The 21,058-nt window shown below is 38.1% G+C and overlaps 1 protein-coding gene across 1 annotated transcript in view; it reads left to right on the forward strand.

Annotated features, from left to right (window-relative positions):
- Nucleotides 1-10,512: 10,512 nt before the first annotated feature.
- C2H11orf65 (chromosome 2 C11orf65 homolog) overlaps nt 10,513-21,058 on the forward strand; it is a 58,523-nt gene continuing 47,977 nt past the window's right edge. Inside the window, exon 1 of the mRNA XM_036745762.1 lies at nt 10,513-10,618. The gene's annotated coding sequence lies outside the window, so the exon portion shown is untranslated. The remainder of the gene's footprint in view (nt 10,619-21,058) is intronic.

The raw sequence follows: 21,058 nt of genomic DNA on the forward strand, positions 1-21,058 counted from the left end.
GGACAGCCTGGATGGTCTCTGGGTGAGGTCTATCCTGCACGGAGCTGGGAGCAGAGCCAAGCGGAGCAGAGCCCAGCGTGGGCAGCGCAGACCAACCAGACCAGGAGCCGGGAAGAGCGTGCCGTAGTGCCCTGAATCAGTGAGCTGCAGCAGTTACCAGACTTCTTAACCCACAAACACCAAAGACAACAGAGAAGGTTAGTGGGAAAAGCTGCTGGGGACAGAGTGAAAAAAGGAGTTTGCAGTTCGGGCACCACCCCAGGGGCAGCGGAGGTGGGGCAGCTACAGAAGTACAGGTGCGGTTGCTTCCGGGCCCAGGCCCACCTGGTGGGAGGAATTAAGTGGCGGATCAGAGCAAGAGTGAAGAGCCTGCTGAAGATCTAAGTCCAGTCCGGGTTGGGGGTTCTTGGGGAAGGAGGAGTGCTGCTGTGGCAGAGCTGGCGCATCCCCCCAAGCTTGGAACATAGTTCACTTAACTCTACAAGCAGTCATACCTGCTGAAAATCTCAAGGGTCAAGTCAGTTGGCTGGGAATATGGCCAGGCAGCGAAAACGCACCCAGATTCAGTTTCAGACTCTGGAATCTTTCTTTGGTGACAAAGAAGACCAAAACATACAGACAGAAGGAGTCAACAAAGTCAAACAGCCTACAAAAAAAGCCTCCCAGAAAAACATGAACTGGTCTCAGGCCATGGAAGAGATCAAAGAGGATTTGGAAAAGCAAGTTAGAGAAGTAGAGGAAAAATTGGGAAGAGAAATGAGAAGCATGTGAGAAAACCATGAAAAACAAGTCAATGACTTGCTAAAGGAGACCCAAAATAATACTGAAAAATACACTGAAGAAAACAACACCTTAAAAAATAGACTAACTCAAATGGCAAAAGAACTCCAAAAAGTCAACAAGGAGAAGAATGCCTTGAAAGGCAGAATCACCCAAATGGAAAAGGAGGTCCAAAAGACCACTGAAGAAAATACTACTTTAAAAATTAGATTGGAGCAAGTGGAAGCTAGTGACTTTGTGAGAAATCAAGATACTATAAAACAGAACCAAAGGAATGAAAAAATGGAAGACAATGTGAAATATCTCCTTGGAAAAACCACTGACCTGGAAAATAGATCCAGGAGAGATAATTTAAAAATTATTGGACTACTTGAAAGCCATGATCAAAAAAAGAGGCTAGATATCATCTTTCAAGAAATTATCCAGGAGAACTGCCCTGATATTCTAGAGCCACAGGGCAAAATAGAAATTGAAAGAATCTACCGATCGCCTCCTCAAATAGATCCCAAAAACAAATCTCCTAGGAATACTGTCGCCAAATTCCAGAGCTCCCAGATCAAGGAGAAAATACTGCTAGCAGCCAGAAAGAAACAATTTGAGTACTGTGGAAACACAATCAGAATAACCCAAGATCTAGCAGCTTCTACATTAAGAGATCGAAGGGTTTGGAATACGATATTCCAGAGGTCAATGGAGCTAGGATTAAAACCAAGAATCACCTACCCAGCAAAACTGAGTATCATGCTCCAAGGCAAAATATGGATTTTCAATAAAATAGAGGACTTTCAAGCTTTCTCAGTGAAAAGACCAGAGCTGAATAGAAAATTTGACTTTCAAACACAAGAATCAAGAGAAGCATGAAAAGGTAATCAAGAAAAAGAACAAGAAAAAGAAATTGCAAGGGACTTACTAAAGTTGAACTGTTTTGTTTACATTCCTACATGGAAAGATGATGTGTATGATTCATGAGACCTCAGTGTTAGGGTAGCTGAAGGAAATATGCATATATACACACACACACACACACACACACACACACTCATATACATGTGTATATATATGTCTTTATGTGTGTGTATATATATATCTTTATGTGTGTGTGTATATATATCTTTATGTATATATATATATGTATATGTGAGTGTGTATGTATGTATATATGTATGCATATATATATATATATATATATATATATATATATATATATATGGAGAGAGAGAGAGAGAGAGCCGGCACAGGGTGAGTTGAAGATGAAGGGAAGATATCTAAAAGAAATAAAATCAAATTAAGGAATGAGAGAGGAATATATTGAGAGAGGGAGATAGGGAGAGATAGAATGGGGTAAATTATCTTGCATAAAAATGGCAAGAAAAAGCAGTTCTGTAGGAAGAGAAGAGAAGGCAGGTGAGGGGGAATGAGTGAATCTTGCTCTCATCAGATTTGACCTGAGGAGGGAATACCATACATACTCAATTGGGTATCTTACCCCACAGGAAAGAAGGAGGAAGAAGGTAAAAAAGGGGGGGATGATAGAAGGGAGGGCAGATGGGGGTGGAGGTAATCAAAAACAAACACTTTGGAAAGGGGACAGAGTCAAGAGAGAAAATCCAATAAAGGGGGATAGGTTAGGAAGGAGCAAAATATGGTGAGTCTTTCACAACATGAGTATTGTGGAAGGGTTATACATAATGATACACATGTGAACCTATGTTCTCAGGGAGGGTGGGTGGGAAGGGAAGAGGGGAGAGAATTTGGAACTCAAAGTTTTAAAAACAGATGTTCAAAAACAAAAACAAAAGTTTTTGCATGCAACTAGAAAATAAGATACACAGGCAATGGGGCGTAGAAATTTATCTTGCCCTACAAGAAAGGAAGGCAAAAGGGGATGGGGGGGGAGTGGGGTGACAGAAGGGAGGGCTGATTGGGGAACAGGGCAACCAGAATATACGCTATCTTGGAGTTGGGGGAGGGTAGAAATGGGGAGAAAATTTGTAATTCAAACTCTTGTGAAAATCAATGCTGAAAACTAAATATATTAAATTTTTAAAAATGTGAAAAAAAACTTTGATGGTTCCACACACAGGATACTGTAGGCCACTACAGCCATTGCACCTTAAAAAAAATATGGTGGTATTGGAAAAGGTCCAGAGATATACAAGTGAATTACTAAGGGAGTGTGGAGCATCAATAAACTAAAAAGATTAGGTTTCTATACCTTAGAAACATTAAGGTTCACCAGAGGATATTATAGAATTTAGAGCTGGAAATAGCCTTAGCTATTTAATCTAACTACTCATTTTACAAATGACGTAACTAAGTTCAAATAGAAGTGATTGTCCAAGGTCATAAAGCTAGTAAGTAGCAAGACTGAAGTCTATAAAAACCTGAAATATATAGACCAAGAGTTACTAGTAAGAATGAGAGGTGACTGAAAATCAGGTTTCCAGCAAGGAGAGCAGGGGAATTTTGCTGTGACATGTGTAAAGAAGACAATATTTTGCTTTCGACAAGATGAACACGGGATTGCTTATCAAACGGTAGGACAATCTTGGGCTGTTCTTTGAAATATGGCCCAAAGGCCTCTTACAGAGATGCTTAAAAAGTTTTCCTTTGATACTCTACATATGAATGCTAACTTAGATTCTACTGCATAGGGAGAGAATAAGCCTGTAAGACACAGAGATCCTAACAAGGGAAAGAAAGCCCAAAATTATTCATATACTGTTGTATAAATGTGTGTGTTCATATATGTAGTCTTTAGCAAGCACTATCAATTCAATTACATTCCCCAGAGGAAAGATGGCATTTGCAGTTACAAAATTCTAAGAGAAAAATATATCCTAATCCATGTCATAAGAAGGGCTCATGGAAACCAGAAACATTGAAATGAAATGTAGTATGCACAGTTTGCATGCTACACATGCTAAGTATCTATTAGCAAGAATATCTGATAAATGAGACTATCCCAGTCCCCAACCATATTAGATAAAATAATTTACCACATGATACTTTTTAAGCAGTGGGTTAAAAATGGTGCTTAGTAGGTATAAATATTTGTTTTATATACATATCCTTAAGGAGCTGTATAAAGTATTAACAGAAACAGGAAGATTTTAGAAATTTTCAGATCCTGTTTTCTTAAAAGATTATTCAGTGAAAGTTATGTATAAGGAATAGAGAACAGAGAAAGTTATGTGTAAGGAATAAAGAAAATATGGGAATGCTATCATGCCACATTTCTTTGAAAAATTTCTCGATATGCTAACAAAGAAAAAATGCTGGGATTCATGTATTTAATTCAATATATTAAGTGCTTATTATGTACAAGGTAATATGCTAGATGCTAAGGATACAAAGGTTAAAAAAAAAACCTCTGTCTCTGCCCTCAAGGAGTTTATAGTCAAATAGGCAGACTACAGGCACACAAATAAATAAAATATGTAACAGGAATATGTTGCTCCCCTATAAGGGTACTGATGGGAAGAGCAAAGAATAGAGATGATGTGAGAAAAATTGGCATGAGATTTCGAACACGAAGAGATGAAAGGAATCAGTGCCAGAGAGATTCAGCATACTGATTTTCCCCCGTTGGGCTTCACACTATGCTGGTCTTTGGGGTTTTTAAGCATTAACTCCTTCTGTTGAAGGAAAGATAATTGCTCAAGCTGCAAGTGGAACCAATGACAGTGGGAATGAGAAGAAGCCTTCTGGTTGCTAGCAGGGTAGGTGGTAGCAGGTGGCAGGAGAGTGAGAGCGAATCTCTGGATTTCAAGTCCCTTTATCTTCTGTGGGTTTAGACAGTGTCTCCCTATGCCTCTCACATCTAGTCACTGATGATCAGATGTTGATTTCATGTTTCTGAGATCCATACCTCATCTGAGAAAGCTGCAGTCAGAGGGAACTGGATGCCAACTTGAATGGCATTTTCCTGCCTTGTCGGACCAAGGATGTGAGCGGAATTTTGTACTTTAATACACACACACACACACACACACACACACAGTATATATGTGCATATATATGCATTATATATATACACATATATAAATAAAATATATGTATATATATATGCCTTTTGCTTTGAATTTTATTACATTTTTATGATTAAACTGCTGTTTAACCATGACTGTAATCATGAGTGGAGTTAATTAAAATAACGGCAAATTTGGGGAAACAAAAGTGCATAGACAAGTTGGGATATGATCCCCCTATTTCTGGACAAGATGAACCAGAGGGTTATGTAGTAGTGTGAGGGGGAGTGTTTGGTTGATTGACAGCCACCTCTGTCCATGGTCCCAGCTAGTCATAAAAGATTACAAAGACACCCTGCTACCATATATGTTATATATAGAGAGTACAAATACAACATAGAATGATAGAAGAAAAAGAGAGGTCTAGACAAAATGTTCTTGGAGAATGAGTAGGTAAAGAACACTGTCATCTAGAGATGAAGTTCTTTATCTGGATAGATTTCAAGGAGTCTGTGAATTTGGATGGGTAAAAATGGCATCTTTATTTTCATGAACTTTTATTTGGTTATATAATGTTTCTGCTCTTTTTTCCTTTCAGTTAGTCAAGTAGGTTTTTCTTTCCTTTCATCCCCTTCAACTAGTCCTGTTCATTATTTTAAATTTTTCTTTTGCATCCCTTTTCAAAAAGGGTTTCCCTATCTACCTTCTCCTTCTGTCTACTCTAGATCCTCATTCTCTGATTCATGACCTCCATAATTGTCTAGTTTCTCTCTTTTCTCTGTATTCTTCATACAATCAAAGCTTCTAATCTAAAGAATCCATTCTAGGCTCTCCTCCCTATGGGAGGTTTCTGCCACTGACTTGTAGAACTTGCCTTGTGGACTCCTCTTTTCCATTGTGCCTCACTCCCAGAATAATGCCAGTTATTTCAGGTGTCAGGGAGGACACTGCCCAATGGAAGGGACCCTCCCCCATGATGCCCCTGATTATGCAGCCCATCACTGATCTATACCCTCCCCGTGTCGTATCCTTGGGTCAGCTACTGCAACCTTGCAGCCGGTAACACAGGAGATGGAAGAGGGGTGCTGAATAAGATCAGGGTCAACGAACAGCAGTTCATGGTTTTAGCAGTTTTAAAAAACATGTTTTAGGTTCTGGGTGTCCTAGATTACAAATACAGCTGAAGTTGCTTTATCTTTGGTGCATAATTTCTGTTTTGGAGAGGTTTGAGAGGTTGTGGGGGTCCTCCACTTTGCTGTTCACATGACCCAGAAGTTTCTTCCCCAGCTTCCGGACTGAAATTTTATCATTTCTTTCAGTTATGAATGTAAGCAACATATATTATTCTGATAAGGGGTCCAACAGACTTTCAGAAGATTTTGTTGGCATTTGGGGGCTAGGTGATAGCAGTTTCAAATAATACTCCTTTCTCATTTTTGCTTCTTACAATTCCCTGTCTTGCTTCCTTGACCAATTTGTGGATACATATTCCATCCTCTACCATGTTGCTAGGATCTGGTGATAAGCCAGGACAACTTTGAGAAGCATTATGGTGTACTGAAAAGAGCACCAATGCAGGCTCAGTTATCTACTGGCTGCATGATTCTGCACCTCATCTTCCTCATCTGTGAAATAGGGATGATACACAACCTATCTCAGAGGTGTTGTGAGGAAAATGCTTTGTAATTATTAATAAGCTACAGAAGTAGGGCAGAAGAACCTCATAAACAAATGCAGAAAAGCAGAAATATTAAGTGCATCCTTCCATAACAACAAAACAATAATAACAATGCAATACAGTTATAGGTCTTTGAACAAAGTATTCAAAGTTCAATAGAGGCTAAATAACCGAATCCTAAAGAACTGGTGGGTCAAAGAACAAGAGATTAGTAATGATTCACAAAAGAAATAGTAGAAAGAGGGGTCATTGAAACATTTTCAAAAAGACATAGAAGAAAACAGAAGGAGGTTCTGAGGCAGATATAGACAAGCAGGAGAGCTTTAAATGAACATATTGAATTTATTATGTGCTTTTTAAAAAAAACTGCTTGTAATAGAAGTTGTAGTTGTCTGTACAATACTCTGTTCTTTTTTGCACATGGAATATTCATGTTATTTGGTGTTTCTCAAGTACAGAAAAAATTGTTGTTTTTAAAAATTAACAAGAAACAGATATGAATCCCACATAATGAGAAGGTGGGGATGCTTTTCAATCTTTCTTTAGTGATGGATATCTACATCAATAAGACATATGTTCCTCAAAACACGGGTTTTGTTAGAAGGGAGTAGGGCAAGTGAATGAGTGACTACTGTTGTTGTTTGTCCTTCATTCTTGAAAAGGACCATGACATCGGGAAGGTGATTTCATGACTTGCAAGTGAATTAGATTTAAGTGAGGAAGGGATGTGCAAAGTTACCAGCCTCACTTTCTTCTCCAGAGCCATCTGGGTCCAGTAGCAAGATATAGATCTGAATGATTGGAGATGGCCCTGGATACAGTGGAAGACCTTGCCCTTTTAAGCTATGGTCTTTCCCAGGTCTCAGTTTGTCTGAGGCAAAGCCCTTTCAGTGATTAAGGCTAGGTAAGGAATGAGGTAAAGAGTGGCCTCTTTTACCTACTCCAAAAACAAACAAACAATCTTGGAGGGGAAGACTCACAGAGTTTCTGGTCAAAACAGAAACAACTGTTATTTACACTCTCTCTGAACCATCAGAGCCCAAACAAGGAAATGGCTCTCCACTAAATACTATACTTTATGTAATAATTTTGTCCTTAAAAAAAATAAATTTTTCTTCATTTTATCTTACCTTTCTGTTTTGCCTCTACGTAATTTATAGCAGGGCTGTCCAACCTTAGGTTTTTATTGAAACAATAGATGATTTATCTTGATGTGCCATTTTAATGAGAGCTCTGCAGTAGCTTGGCTTACTTTACCAAAGCATTTATGTAAATTTCTATGCTTGTAGGCAGGCTGAATAAATCACCCTGTGGGCCACGGGCAGCATTTTGGACAGCCCTGGTTTATAGGAATAAACTCTTTGCTCTCTAAATGGAGAACAAAACTACTGATTTGATAGTCTGTGCATAAAATGAAAATTATCATAAGTAAGGCAATCCAGAAATTCCAGCAAGTTTTGCTTCATTGGCATATCATCCTCCAAATGATACCAGCTGAGGGTCTCAAGTCTTAGTAATCCTTATTGGTTACCTTAGAAGAATTGCTATATTTAAAAATAATTTTCTTCTGAGGAATTTAAAGCCCTTTACATATACTATCAAGTTAAATCATGGCCTGGGCCTACCTAGAACTCATAACTGAAGAAATTCTGTAGTACTGGTTTCTTTTTCTGTGACAACCGAGGTACTTAGCTTTCTCTCCAAATTTAAACCCCATCCCTAAAATAAGAACTTTGAAGAACATTATAAGCGTACATTAACAAAATGTCACATAACATTTTAAAATCTAAGATACAGTCCAATACATCAAACAAAAAACAACGAAACCTATTTAATTTATAAAAATTCACAGGATTATAGCTATGATGTAAAACTTGCATATCTTAATTTTGTTCCCTTTTCCTATTTTACTAAACTTCATTCACAAAGTTGTTTTTATGAACTGTGCGCTGATCAATTTTTATAGGCCGTTTCAATTCTTTTTAAATTAGCAAGGTTACAGCTATATTGCATATTAAACATAAATATGTCATGGTTACAGAGCTAGATTAATAAAGGAGTTAATTATCAAGTGATTGCTGCTTATTGACTTCACTCAAATTTTCTTACACCCCGGAGTATTAGTGAGAAACTACTAGAACATGATGGCTGTTTCTTAGCTGGGGGCTTCCACAAATCGTCACTACTGCCATTTCCCACCTGGAATGTCCTCCCTTCTCTACTTTCCAAAATATCAAAGTCCCACACAAATGCTTCCTCCTATAAGAATCCTCCCATGCTCTGGCCTCATAGACTATTGTGTTTCGCACCTATTATTTACCATTTAGTATTTTTATACTATATATGCAGATACATGGATCTAGATATAATATATATTGGCAGTGGTCTTATTCCCCTTCTAGATTGTCAATTTCATTAGCGCTGAGACCCTGTAGCACAATTCCCTATCTCTGTGAGCTCATCAGATTGAATCAAGACCTAAATTCACATACTGCCTCAGATACTTACTAGTTGTGTGAAAGTGGGCAAGTCACTCAACCTGTCTGCCTCAGTTCTTTCATCTGTAAAATGGGGATTACAACCATAGCACCCAGGGTTGTTGTGAGGGATATAATGAGATAACATCTGTAACCAGTCCAGCAGACCTTAAAGCACTATGTAAATGCTAGCTGTTATGGAGCAAGGACTGAATGGGCTTCCATTCCAAGAATGTGAAAGCAAGCTCTCTTGGTTCGCTCATGACTACATATCATACCTGTTGGCGGGTGGGGGAGGGGGAGGGTGTTAGTTTTAAATGAATAGACATATTATATATGTGCAAGATGTATACATCTTGGTCAGCTCATAGCTATATATGTACATACGTAGTATAACTATACACCACATATACACTATATATGCTACATATATACTACACATATATACTATGTGTATATCTATAGTGTATGTATACATATATGCACATACAATATATAATACAAACATACTGTATGTGCACATACATAGTGTAAACACGCTATATATGTATATATGCTACAATATAAATTATGTGCACACAGAGTATGTGTGCATAATTTTGTATACCTGTATGTATATTTATAGTTATGGGCAAACAAGACACATCTATATCTCGCATATAAAATATATATATTCATTTAACACATATGCAATCTTTAAAATTGTTGCCCTATTCGTTCTAAACACAATCACTTAAATACCATACGTATTCCATATACCATACATATTCATTTAAAATTAACAGGTTCGGGGGAGGTTGTCCTGTCCTTTAAGAAACAGGGCTTCATAAAAGTACTGCTTCGGAGTCGGGAGGGCTGGGTTGAAATCCTGTCTCCGCCTCTTAACTAACTGATTACCAGCCTGACCTTGGGAAAGTCACTTCACCACCGGAAGGAGGAGAGGAGAGGAGATCTGAATGGAAATTCCTTTTCTTTCTGCAGTCCTTTGCCCCAAGGTCGCCGATAGAGACTGCCAGCTAGAGAAGAGCGCCATCTCGCGGCGACTTCCTGCCTCGGTTTTTGTTTTGTTTTTTTTTGACCCTCCCTGGAGGGAGCTGCAGGTGACAAGGGACGAAAGCAGACACCACGGCCTTCAGTCCCACGTGCTCCTTCACCTCTAGACGGCCGTCAAGGAGGCGGGGCCGGAAGCGATGGTTTGCATCATTTCCGGGCCTGTTACCTGGGAAACGAGAAGCGAAATGGTTCCCTAGTCTGCACCAACGCTCGGGTGAAATCGTAGTCTTCCCCCCTCCCCCACCCCAGTCCCGCGGTGAGAACACCAACCAGTAACTCAGAGTACCCCAGGGGGAGGGGGAGACCCTCCCCTATAACTTTGCCTGCGCCCTCTCTGGCTTGCCTCGGAGCCCCTGGGCCCTCGCCTGTCCCGCGGCCTCCCGTGTAGTGTCCGGGGCTCTGCCTGCAGCCTCTCGCTATCCTGCCCCGCCCTGCCCCGCAGCTATCCCTAGTTGACCGAAGGACCGTCAGTTTCGTACGAAAAGAGACTGGCCTGAAAGGCCGCCGCCTCACGCGTGACCGTGGGCCTTCACTTTAGGCTCTCCGCGCCTCCAGTCCGGCAGTTGCCGGTTTTCTTATGAAGGAAGGCCGACCTATCGTGGACCCCACTTCATCCCATGAGTCACAGGCGGGGTTGGAGGAAAGGAGTTTGTGAGAAGGTTGGTGGTTCGGTTTCTCCTCCTCCCAACCCGTCTTGAGAGTGTCTATGAAATGCTTCAGATACAATGACACAGGACAGCCTAAAAACGGAACTAGTTAAAAAGGGGGAGCTTCGCTTCTCCGACAAATCGTGCTCAATTCAAAGTCAAGCACCATGCTAGGCGCTGGGGATACAAAGACCGAAAAAATGAAAAAGCCCCTGACATCTGGAAGCTTGAGGATGAGGAAAGGGTTAGCGCGTTTATTAGCATTTATTAAGCCCTTACTGTGCTCCAGGCCCTGGCCAAGTGCTGGGAACGCCAATGGAAGCCAAAAGAGAGGCGGTCCCTGCCCTCGGGGAGCTTACTGTCTAATAGAGAATAAACACATACCTATAAAAGCGAGGGCTTGGTGGAAGTAGAGCCCAGAGAGGAATAAAAGGATAGCTGGTCTAGGCCCTTCCTTAAAATGAAAGTTCTGGCAGGAAAAGGGGGGCTACAGAGGGCCAGGGTGAAAGCCTCGTAGCATGAGGGAATTTGCTGAATGAAGCCTGTGAATGTCAAGTTCTTGGAGCAGCGAGTAGTCCAGTTTGTTTGGAACATAGTAAAAGCGGAATGTTAATGAAATTAATTTGGAAAGATAGGTGGGAGATTGTGGAGGATTTACCTGAGACGGAGGAGAGAAGAATTAGGAGGGAAGTTATAGCCATCTTAAAGCATCAGGGGGAGTTAGGTGAGGCTTTTCAGGTTTCTTGCTGGTGTTTGTAACATCATTAGCTGCTTTTTCCTTGTTCTTCTTGCTCTGAATATAACAAAAAAAAAAAAGCCTTTTAATTAGCCTTAGCCCTTCCCTGAAAACTAGCAGGCCCGACCATGTATCCTAATACTGCTTTCAGAACTCTAGGCCTTGCCGTCATCCACTGTGCCTCTATGCCCAACAGATGGCAGTATGGTGTACTCTGAGGACTCTTGGGCTTGCCATCTATCTTCCTGGTGAAATCCTTTTATAATTGTCTGCTCAAGTTAAAATGAGCAGAACTGTCTTCTGTGACAAGCACTTAGCATAGTGCATGTCACATGCTTGCCTATGAAAAAATGCATTTTAATTTATATAACATATAGATAAAATTTAAAATTGTAATAAAACTAAATTTTATATTATTTAGTTTTTTAATAAAAGAAAAATTTTAAATATGTATCTGTCTTTAACAAGACAACAGCAAAATCATCCTATCTGTTTACATTATTCATAGTGAAAGTTTTTATTCTTGGTATATCTTCCTTGATTTTGTTACTGTGGTTATTCTTGTTTACCTAGTTGTAGTCAGAGAGTATATTGTGGCTTTAATTATTTTTTGTGAGGTTCCCTTTTTTAAATTCTACTTTCACTCTGCCTCACTTCCAAAAAAAATTCTTCATAAATTTCTTTGTATTGAGGTAGCTAGATGGTACAGTAGGTAGAGTGCAGGACTTAGGGTCAGAAAGACCCAAGTTCAAACCCTACCCTCAGACATTTATTAGCTTTGTGCACATGTGCAGGTCACTTAACTTATCTGTGACTTGTAAAATGGGAATAATACCACCTACTAGGGTTATTATGAGGATCAACTGAGTTAACATATATTAACATATTAGAGATGGATAAGTGTCGTGGTGGATAGAGCCCTGGACTAGGAGTCAGGAAGACATTAGTTTTCCTGAGCCAAAGCTGGTCATAGACACTGTGTGATCCGGGGAAAGCCATTTAACCTCATCTGAGTGAGTTTCCTATCTGTAAAACAGAGACAGTAATACCACCTATCTCCCAGGGTTGTTGTGAAGAGAAAATGAGATATTTGAAAAGGACTTACCACAGTGCCTGGCACATAGAAGTTGCTTAATAAATGCTTGTATACATAAAGTGCTTTGCAAATCTTAAAGTGCTAGCTATTATTACTATTTTTATCATTTTTTGACAATAATAGTATATTTTATTTATCCAACAGTTTTTAAAAGCTATTCAATCATCTTTTGGGTTGTTTCTAGTTTTGTTTTTCCTATTGAAAATAATGCTGCTATGCATAATTTTTAAAATACATGCACTTTTTTTTTCTGCCAATAAGAACCTTGGGCTCCCCAGACAGCTCTCTAGTACCATAATTCTCACAGCAGGTACTGATGTGCACCGGCAAAGGGAATTTTCCTCATTGGTAATTTCTCATACCAATGAAATGACCAGTCTGATCCCACCCCACCCTTCTGAATCCAAAAGAAAAAACCCTAGGGTATAATCTTTGGACTGCAATGGTAGTAATAATAACAGTAACAGTAAAACTACTGTACTACTAATAATAATAACTAGCATTAAAATAATGCTTTAAGATCTGTAAACTGCTTTACAAATGTTTTCTCATTTCATCCCCCCAACAACCCTGTAAAGTAGGTGTTATTTTGATCCTCATTTTACAGTTGAGGAAACAGAGGCAAACAAAGTTTCAGTAACTTGCCCAGGATCACCCAAGTCGTGAGTAACAAACTGGATTTGAACTCAGGTTTTCCTGACTAAAAATCCAGGATTCGGTACTGTGCTTCCTTTTATTGTATAGTATCTTACTGTTTTTCGAAAAGGTTCCAACAATTCACAGCTTGACCACTATGTCGGTAATCTAGTGTGGTGTTTTTCCACAGCCAGAATTGACTTTTCATATATTTAATATTTAACAGTTTTATGGATAAAAGGTATTAACTCAGTTATTGTTAGAAAAAATTTTCAGGTAGTATTTGATCATTTCAATTTCTGTGTAAGAATTTCAGTTCCTATTTTGACAGCTTATCTGTTGGAGAATGGATTTTACTCATAAATTCTCATCAACATCTTATAAATTTTGGGTGATAGACTTTTTTGGAAGTGTGTGATAGCCATGATTGTTTTTGCCGTCTGTTTCCTTCAAATTAATTCTGGCTAAATTATTTTTAAAATCTTGTCTTATTTTTACATCCCATTTTTTTTTAGATTTGTCTCCTTATCCAGTGAGCCATCCCTTGTTATGTAAGTTAAAAAGAAAAGTGGGAAGAAAAAGCAATTCAGCAGAACTAGCCAACACATTGACTATGTCTGACAGTACAGCACAGGTAGTTTTCCACACCCGTTATCCTCTACCTTGACAGTGAAGAAATGGAAATTTCATTGCCTTTTGTTGTCCAAAAGATTCTTTAATAAATATATGTGTGTAAATATACATATATGCATGTTTGTTTATGTGTGTATACATAAACATACATACACGTATGTATCCATCAGTTTTGTCACATGTAATTTCTTTATGCCATATAGGTTAATTGAAGGAACTGGAGATGTTTAGCCAAAAGAAGAAAATATTTGGGGGGAGGGTATGTCCTCAAAGCTGTCTTCCAAGTATTTAAAGGGCTGGCGTGATGAAAAGACATTAGACTTGTTCTGCTTGACCCCAGAGGGAAGATGGTACAAAGAGGTATATTTTGTCTAAATCATTGATGTATTTGGAATTTGTTGTGGTATATAGTACAAGATGTGGCTCAAATGCCATTTTGCACCATTTTTATATCCAAATGTCCCAACGGTTTTTAAGGAGTAATGAACTTCTGTGCCATTATGTAATCTTGGATTCATTGAATCTCGTCTATGTGTTTGGTTCTAGTTCTAATGCCTTTGATTCTAGTTCCAACTCATCAATTTTCCTAAATTTAAAAAATCTAACACTAAAAAGTTTTTACGAATTATTGCTTTAGATTATATGAGATCTGGTAGTGCATGTCTCCCTTCTTTTCTTCCCTTTCCCATAATTTCCCTTGCTATTCATATTCTTACAAATTACAAATACATTTTGTCATGTTGTCTATTTTCATCCCACTTTAATTGGTATACTAAAACTGCAGATTAATTTGAATAATATTGTCTGCTTTACTTTGTTGGCTTGACCTAATAATGCATGTTGAATATCTCTCTAATTATTTAATTATTTTATTTCTACCAACATTGTCTTATTTATAGTGTCTTCATATTGGTCTTAGATTTGCCTTGGGAGGTTTTTGTCCAAGTATTCCATACATTTTGGTCTTATCAAATGGTGTTCTTTCTATCAATTAATTTTGTTTTTGTTAGTGATATGAAAAATGCTGTCAATGTTATTAATTAAATCTTATGTAACTGGGAAGGTGTCTGGAATTGTGACTTCACCAGTGTAAGGAATGTCTTATGTGGAAATTACCTTCATTGATGCTGATCAAGGACTTATCTGTAATTTATAATTTTAGTTGCCTGAAGCACTGAGAGATTGAATGACTTTTCTAGGGTCATGCTGCTTTTCTGTGTCACAAGTAGGACTTGAACATAGACTTAACTCTAAGGCCATCTATCTGCTTCTTGTTGTTTAGTCATGTCCAACTCCTCATGACCTTTGGACCATACTGTCCGAGGAGATTTCTTGGCAAAAATACTGGAGTGGTTTGTCATTTCTGTCTCCAGTGAATTAAGGCAAACAGAGGTTAAGTGACTTGCCCAAGGTCACATAGCTAGTAAGTTTGTGAGACTGGATTTGAACTCAGGTGTTCCTGACCCCAGGTCCAGTGCTCTATCCACTGAACCATCTAGCTGCCCCCTATTGCATGTCAGAAATAGGACTGAACATAGACTTGACTGTAAGGCTAGCCTACCATCTACTGCACCACCCTGTCTCTCCTAACAGTGATAAAACTAACATTTACATAGTGCTTCAAAGTTTGCAGAAGGCTTCATATGCATTATCTCATTTGAGATACAACCCTAGATTATAACCCTGTAAAGGAGACATTACACATTGTACTATCCCCCATTTTACAGTCGAGGAAAGTAAAACAGAGAAAAAGTGACTTGCCCATAGTTATAAAACTAACAAGTGTCAGAGGCAGAATTTTAATCCAAATCTTTTTTTATTTCCAAGCTCAGTACTCTGTCCACATTCCTATCGCTATTTTGCTGAAATGACTTATTACCTCGATTGATTTTTTTATTTAGATTCTTGGGTTTTCTAAATAAGTAATCATATTATCTGCAAATAGAAGTATCTGACTCATAATTTGCTATGCTAGTTTCTGTATTATCTTTTTTTCACTTTCTTGGTACAAAACTATCCAGCAGTAGTGGCAAGTGACCCCCACCCCTAACCTTATACGCACCCCCATTGTGAAAGATCCTGCTGTTTCTCCATTTTATATAATGACAACTCAATTTTGAATAAATACTTTTTATCATGTTAAAGAAAAATTCTTTAAATATCCCTCACATAAAAATGACACAAAGTGAAAGGAATGTTTTTAAGTAAGAGAAGCTATTCCCTGAGCCTCAGGTCATATCATGTAAGTGGCAGAATCAGCTAGGTGGTGCAGTGGATAGATTGTCAGCCCTGGAGTCAGGACGACTTCTCTTCATAAGTTCAGATTTGGCCTCAGACACTTACTAGCTGTGTGACCCTGGGTAAGTCACTTAACCCTGTTTGCCTCAGTTCCTTATCTATAAAGTGAGCTGAGAAGGAAATGACAAACCACTCAAGTATCTCAGTCAAGAAAACCTCAAAAATGGAGTCACAAAGAGTCAGACACAACTGAAAAAAGATGGAAGAACAATAGCAAGTGGCAAAATATTCTATCTACTGATCAGGCCAGTTCCTACCAAGAGGTCATTTAGTAACATCTTTTCTTCAAGTATGAACAGTTTATCGATTCTTTCTTTATTTATTTATTTAATGCTTTTAGTTTTCAGCATTGATTTTCACAAGAGTTTGAATTAAAAATTTTCTCCCCATTTCTACCCTTCCCCCCACTTGAAGATGGCATATATTCTGATTGCCCTGTTCCCCAGTCAGCCCTCCTTCTGTCACCCCACTCCCCCCATCCCCTTTTCCCTTACTTTCTTGTAGGGCAAGATAGATTTCTATGCCCCATTGCCTGTGTATCTTATTTCCCAGTTGCATGTAAAAACTTTTTTTTTTGAACATCTGCTTTTAAAACTTTGAGTTCCAAATTCTCTCCTGTCTTCCCTTCCCACCCACCCTCCCTAAGAAGGCAAGCAATTCAACATAGGCCACATGTGTATCATTATGCAAAACCCTTCCACAATACTTATGTTGTGAAAGACTAGCTATATTTTGCTCCTTCCTATCCTATCCCCCTTTGTTCAATTTTCTCCCTTGACCCTGTCCCTTTTCAAAAGTGTTTGCTTTTGATTGCCTCCTCCCCTATCTGCCCTCCCTTCTATCATCCTCCCTTTTTTATCTCCTTCCTCCTTCTTTCCTATGGGGTAAGATACCCAATTGAGTGTGTATGTTATTCCCTCCTCAGGTCAAATCAGATGAGAGCAAGATTCACTCATTCCCCCTCACCTGCCCCCTCTTCCCTTCCAACAGAACTGCTTTTTCTTGCCACTTTTATGCAAGATAATTTACCCCATTCTATCTCTCCCTTTCTCCCTCTCTCAATATATTCCTCTCTCATCCGTTAATTTGATTTTATTTTTTAGATATCATCCCTTCATATTCAACTCACCCTGTGCCCACTGCCTGTTTGTATATACGTACATACATACATATATATACATATATATATGTATATTCCCTTCAGCTACCCTAATACTGAGGTCTCATGAATTATATACATCATCTTTCCATGTAGGAATGTAAACAAAACAGTTCAGCTTTAGTAAGTCCTTTGTGATTTGTCTTTCTGGTTTACCTTTTCATGCTTCTCTTGATTCTTGTGTTTGAAAGTCATATTTTCTATTCACCTCTGGTCTTTTCACTGAGAAAGCTTGAAAGTCCTCTATTTTATTGAAAATCCATATTTTGCCTTGGAGCATGATACTCAGTTTTGCTGAGTAGGCGATTCTTGGTTTTAATCCTAGCTCCATTGACCTCCGGAATATCATATTCCAAGCCTTTTGATCCTTTAATGTAGAAGCTGCTAGATCTTGAGTTATCCTGATTGTGTTTACACAATACTCAAATTGTTTCTTTCTGGCTGCTTGCAGTATTTTCTCCTTGATCTGGGAGCTCTGGAATTTGGTGACAATATTCCTAGGAGTTTTCTTTTTGGGATCTTTTTCAGGAGGCAATTGGTAGATTCTTTCAATTTCTATTTTACCCTCTGGCTCTAGAATATCAGGGCAGTTCTCTTTGATAATTTCTTGAAAGATTATATCTAGGCTCTTTTTTTGATCATGGCTTTCAGGTAGTCCAATAATTTTTAAATTATCTCTCCTGGATCTATTTTCCAGGTCAGTGGTTTTTCCAAGGAGATATTTCACATTGTCTTCCATTTTTTCATTCCTTTGGTTCTGTTTTATAGTATCTTGATTTCTCATGAAGTCACTAGCTTCCACTTGCTCCAGTCTAATTTTTAAGGTGGTATTTTCTTCAGTGGTCCCTTTTGGACCTCCTTTTCCATTTGCCTAATTCTGCCTATAGGGACCTCCAGACTATGGAGCCCAAAGCATTTGACTTCAACTTATCATTTGTGAAGACTAGTCTTGTGCTTCATTAATGATCACTAAAGTTTTAACAAACATATTGTTTATTTTGTGGTTTTATGACTAAGATGATGTGGATTTCATAGAGTTATAGTACTTCTCTCACTCTCTGCTTCTCTTCCACCCTGCTGCACAGAATTGTAGGACTTCAGCTAAGGACAGACAATAGAAAGTGAGGAAATGTAGCCGAAGTAGAGAATGCCGTGGTGAAGGTCAGAGTTTGAAACACTGGCAACATTGCTTCTTTCCAGGCTTACTGCTGATTCTACTCACAGCTGTCTGTGGCCAGAAGTCTGAAGTCCTTGCCAGAAACAAGACTAATAGGACCAGTTCCATGCATGAGACCCTGAGGCCACCTGGATTCCAAGTCCATAATCCATGCCCTAATCATAGACCCAGAATGGTTCCAAAATTTCATTGTTGGTACTTGATGGTTGGTTCCACTCTGAAATGTGAGTTAAAACATCCCATGATAACTGGATTGTTTGTTATACTTTTTGGCTGCTCATGAGAAGTCTCCAATATCCAACAATAACTGAGTTCAGGTCAGTCTGCTGTGGAGGCATCTTCTAGGGAGAGCAGTAGATTTATAGCCATTTGCCAGATGTTTTATTGTGTTCTTGTTTTTCAACTTTTTTTCCTGTGGTTATTGATTCTATGCTAATAGCAAATACTATGTACGTATCCAAACGTACTTGTCTATATCTATGTAGAGTTGCCTCCACTTTGTCAAGGACATAGGACTGGAGCTTACTGAGCTATAGTAAATTCAAGAGACAGAGTACTGCCAGTAGATGGGTGCTCAAAGCTAATTTTGATTGATTAATCCCACAAATCTATACAACTTTTGTCATTGAGTTACTGCCACCCCACAAAGAGAGGCAGAGCGGAGGGTTAGGTCACTAATTTCCTGGAAACCATAGGGAGCAAGCACTTAGTACTTATACCTTTCACAGGAGCATGCAAAAGCTTCATCTGTAAAGTTTTCCACAGGTAGTTATCATTGCCACCTAGTGGTTAAAGAAGTATTTAATGAAAGGCCTGAAAAAAATAATATAAATAACACTCAGGAAATACATTTCTAAGCATTTTTTTTCAGTTTGCTATTTAAAATTAAAGATTAGGAATGTCCACCAATCAGTGGAAATTATACTGTAGAAGATTTAATTCATGTTTGTTAGAATCACTACCCTTCAACAAATCTAAATACATCCAGAGTAGGTTGTCTGACAAGAGTAGGGATACCAAGGGCTAGAAGATTGAAATTAGGGTTCTGTGGTGTATTAATGTGTGATGCATTGTGTGGCAATATGTTGCATCAATCAAGTGCACAATTAAAACAATCTAGCACACCTTTTTTCTTGTGTATCTGTTGACTATAAAGATAACATTAAAAATGTCATCTTATTTCTGAGAAAATGATAAAAATTAAGAATTTTTTTCCTTTGTTCATAGTATTCATTCTAAAGTTAACAGTTATTTGTATGTTGGGGAATAACTTGTGAGACCACAAGAAAGAAGGAAGTGACCCTTAAATGTAAGTTAGCTCACACAAAAAATGTTCTTAGAAAGGCTGAGAAAGAAATTAGCGGATTCAATTTTGCATATACTCAAAAACAACAAGAAACATACAAATATTTATAAAAGGATTGATGACATTAATTACAACTTGCCCACCAATATATGTAGTAGAGGATGAAGAAGTAGAAAAATTCTACAACAAAATTGATAAGATCTTCCAAATTTTCAACATACACTTTAGCACTTAGCAAATTCAACAGACCAAGATGGTGAGAAAAAATTAGAATATGGGCCAAGAAGAAAGAATTAAAGAAGCCAAAGACAGAGATTATACCAAAGTCTCATGCCTTTAAATCATGAATACTTTCTTTGAGGAAAGAATAAGGTATTCAAACTTACAAGATTAAGAGCCATTCTTCAGTTGATAATTGATCAAAGGATATGAGTAAATAGTTTTTAGAGGAAAAAATCCAACTATCAATAGCTAGATGAAAAAACACTCTAAATCACTAATCATTAGAGAAATGCAATTTAAAATAATTCTTAGGAACCACATTACACTCATAAGACCATCAAAGTTGACAAAAAATGACAAATGGAGGGGCTGTAGGAAAACAGGTATAGTAATACAATCTTAGTGGAACTATGAACTGGTCTAGCCATTTTAGAAAGTAATTTAAATTATGCCCCCAAAGTTATTAAACTGTGTATAGCCTTTGATCCATTGATATTTCTACTTACACTATACTCCAAAGAGGTAGAAGAAAGAAGAAAAAAACCCATGTGTATAAAAATATTTATAACAGATCTTTTCCTGGTGGCAAAGAATTGGAAAGTGAAGGGGTACCCATCAACTGGGGATGGCTAAACAAGTTATGGTATATGAATCCAATGGAATTCAATTCTACAAGACATAACAAAGAGGATGGTTTCAGAGAAACCTTGGAAGACTTATATAAACTGATACAAAATAAAGTGAGGAGAACAAGGAGAATAATTTATTCAATAACAACAATGTTGTAAAGACAAACAACTTTGAAAGTCTCTGGAACTGTGATCAACACAAGAACCAACTAGAATTCTAGAGGACTAATGATGAAACATGCTACCTGCCTTCAGATGGAGAGGTCATAGACTCAGAGTGCTATTAGCGGCATATTTTGCTTTTGGACATAGCTAATGCAGAAATTTGTTTTGCATGACTATACATGTTTGTAATGAGTTTTGTTTTTCTTGCTTTCACAATGGAGGGGGAGGTAAAAGAATTCAGGGTTGAAAATAAAATAAAAATTTAATAAAAACCAAAAAAAGAAAATCAGGTGCTAGACACAGAGAACACCAACTAATATTATAGAAATGAAATTAATTATATTTTAACAGGTGGATGAAGTGTATGATGTGATGAAGAAGATTGATGAAGAAGA

This window comes from Trichosurus vulpecula, chromosome 2 (assembly GCF_011100635.1).
Source record: "Trichosurus vulpecula isolate mTriVul1 chromosome 2, mTriVul1.pri, whole genome shotgun sequence".
Lineage (NCBI taxonomy): Eukaryota > Metazoa > Chordata > Mammalia > Diprotodontia > Phalangeridae > Trichosurus > Trichosurus vulpecula.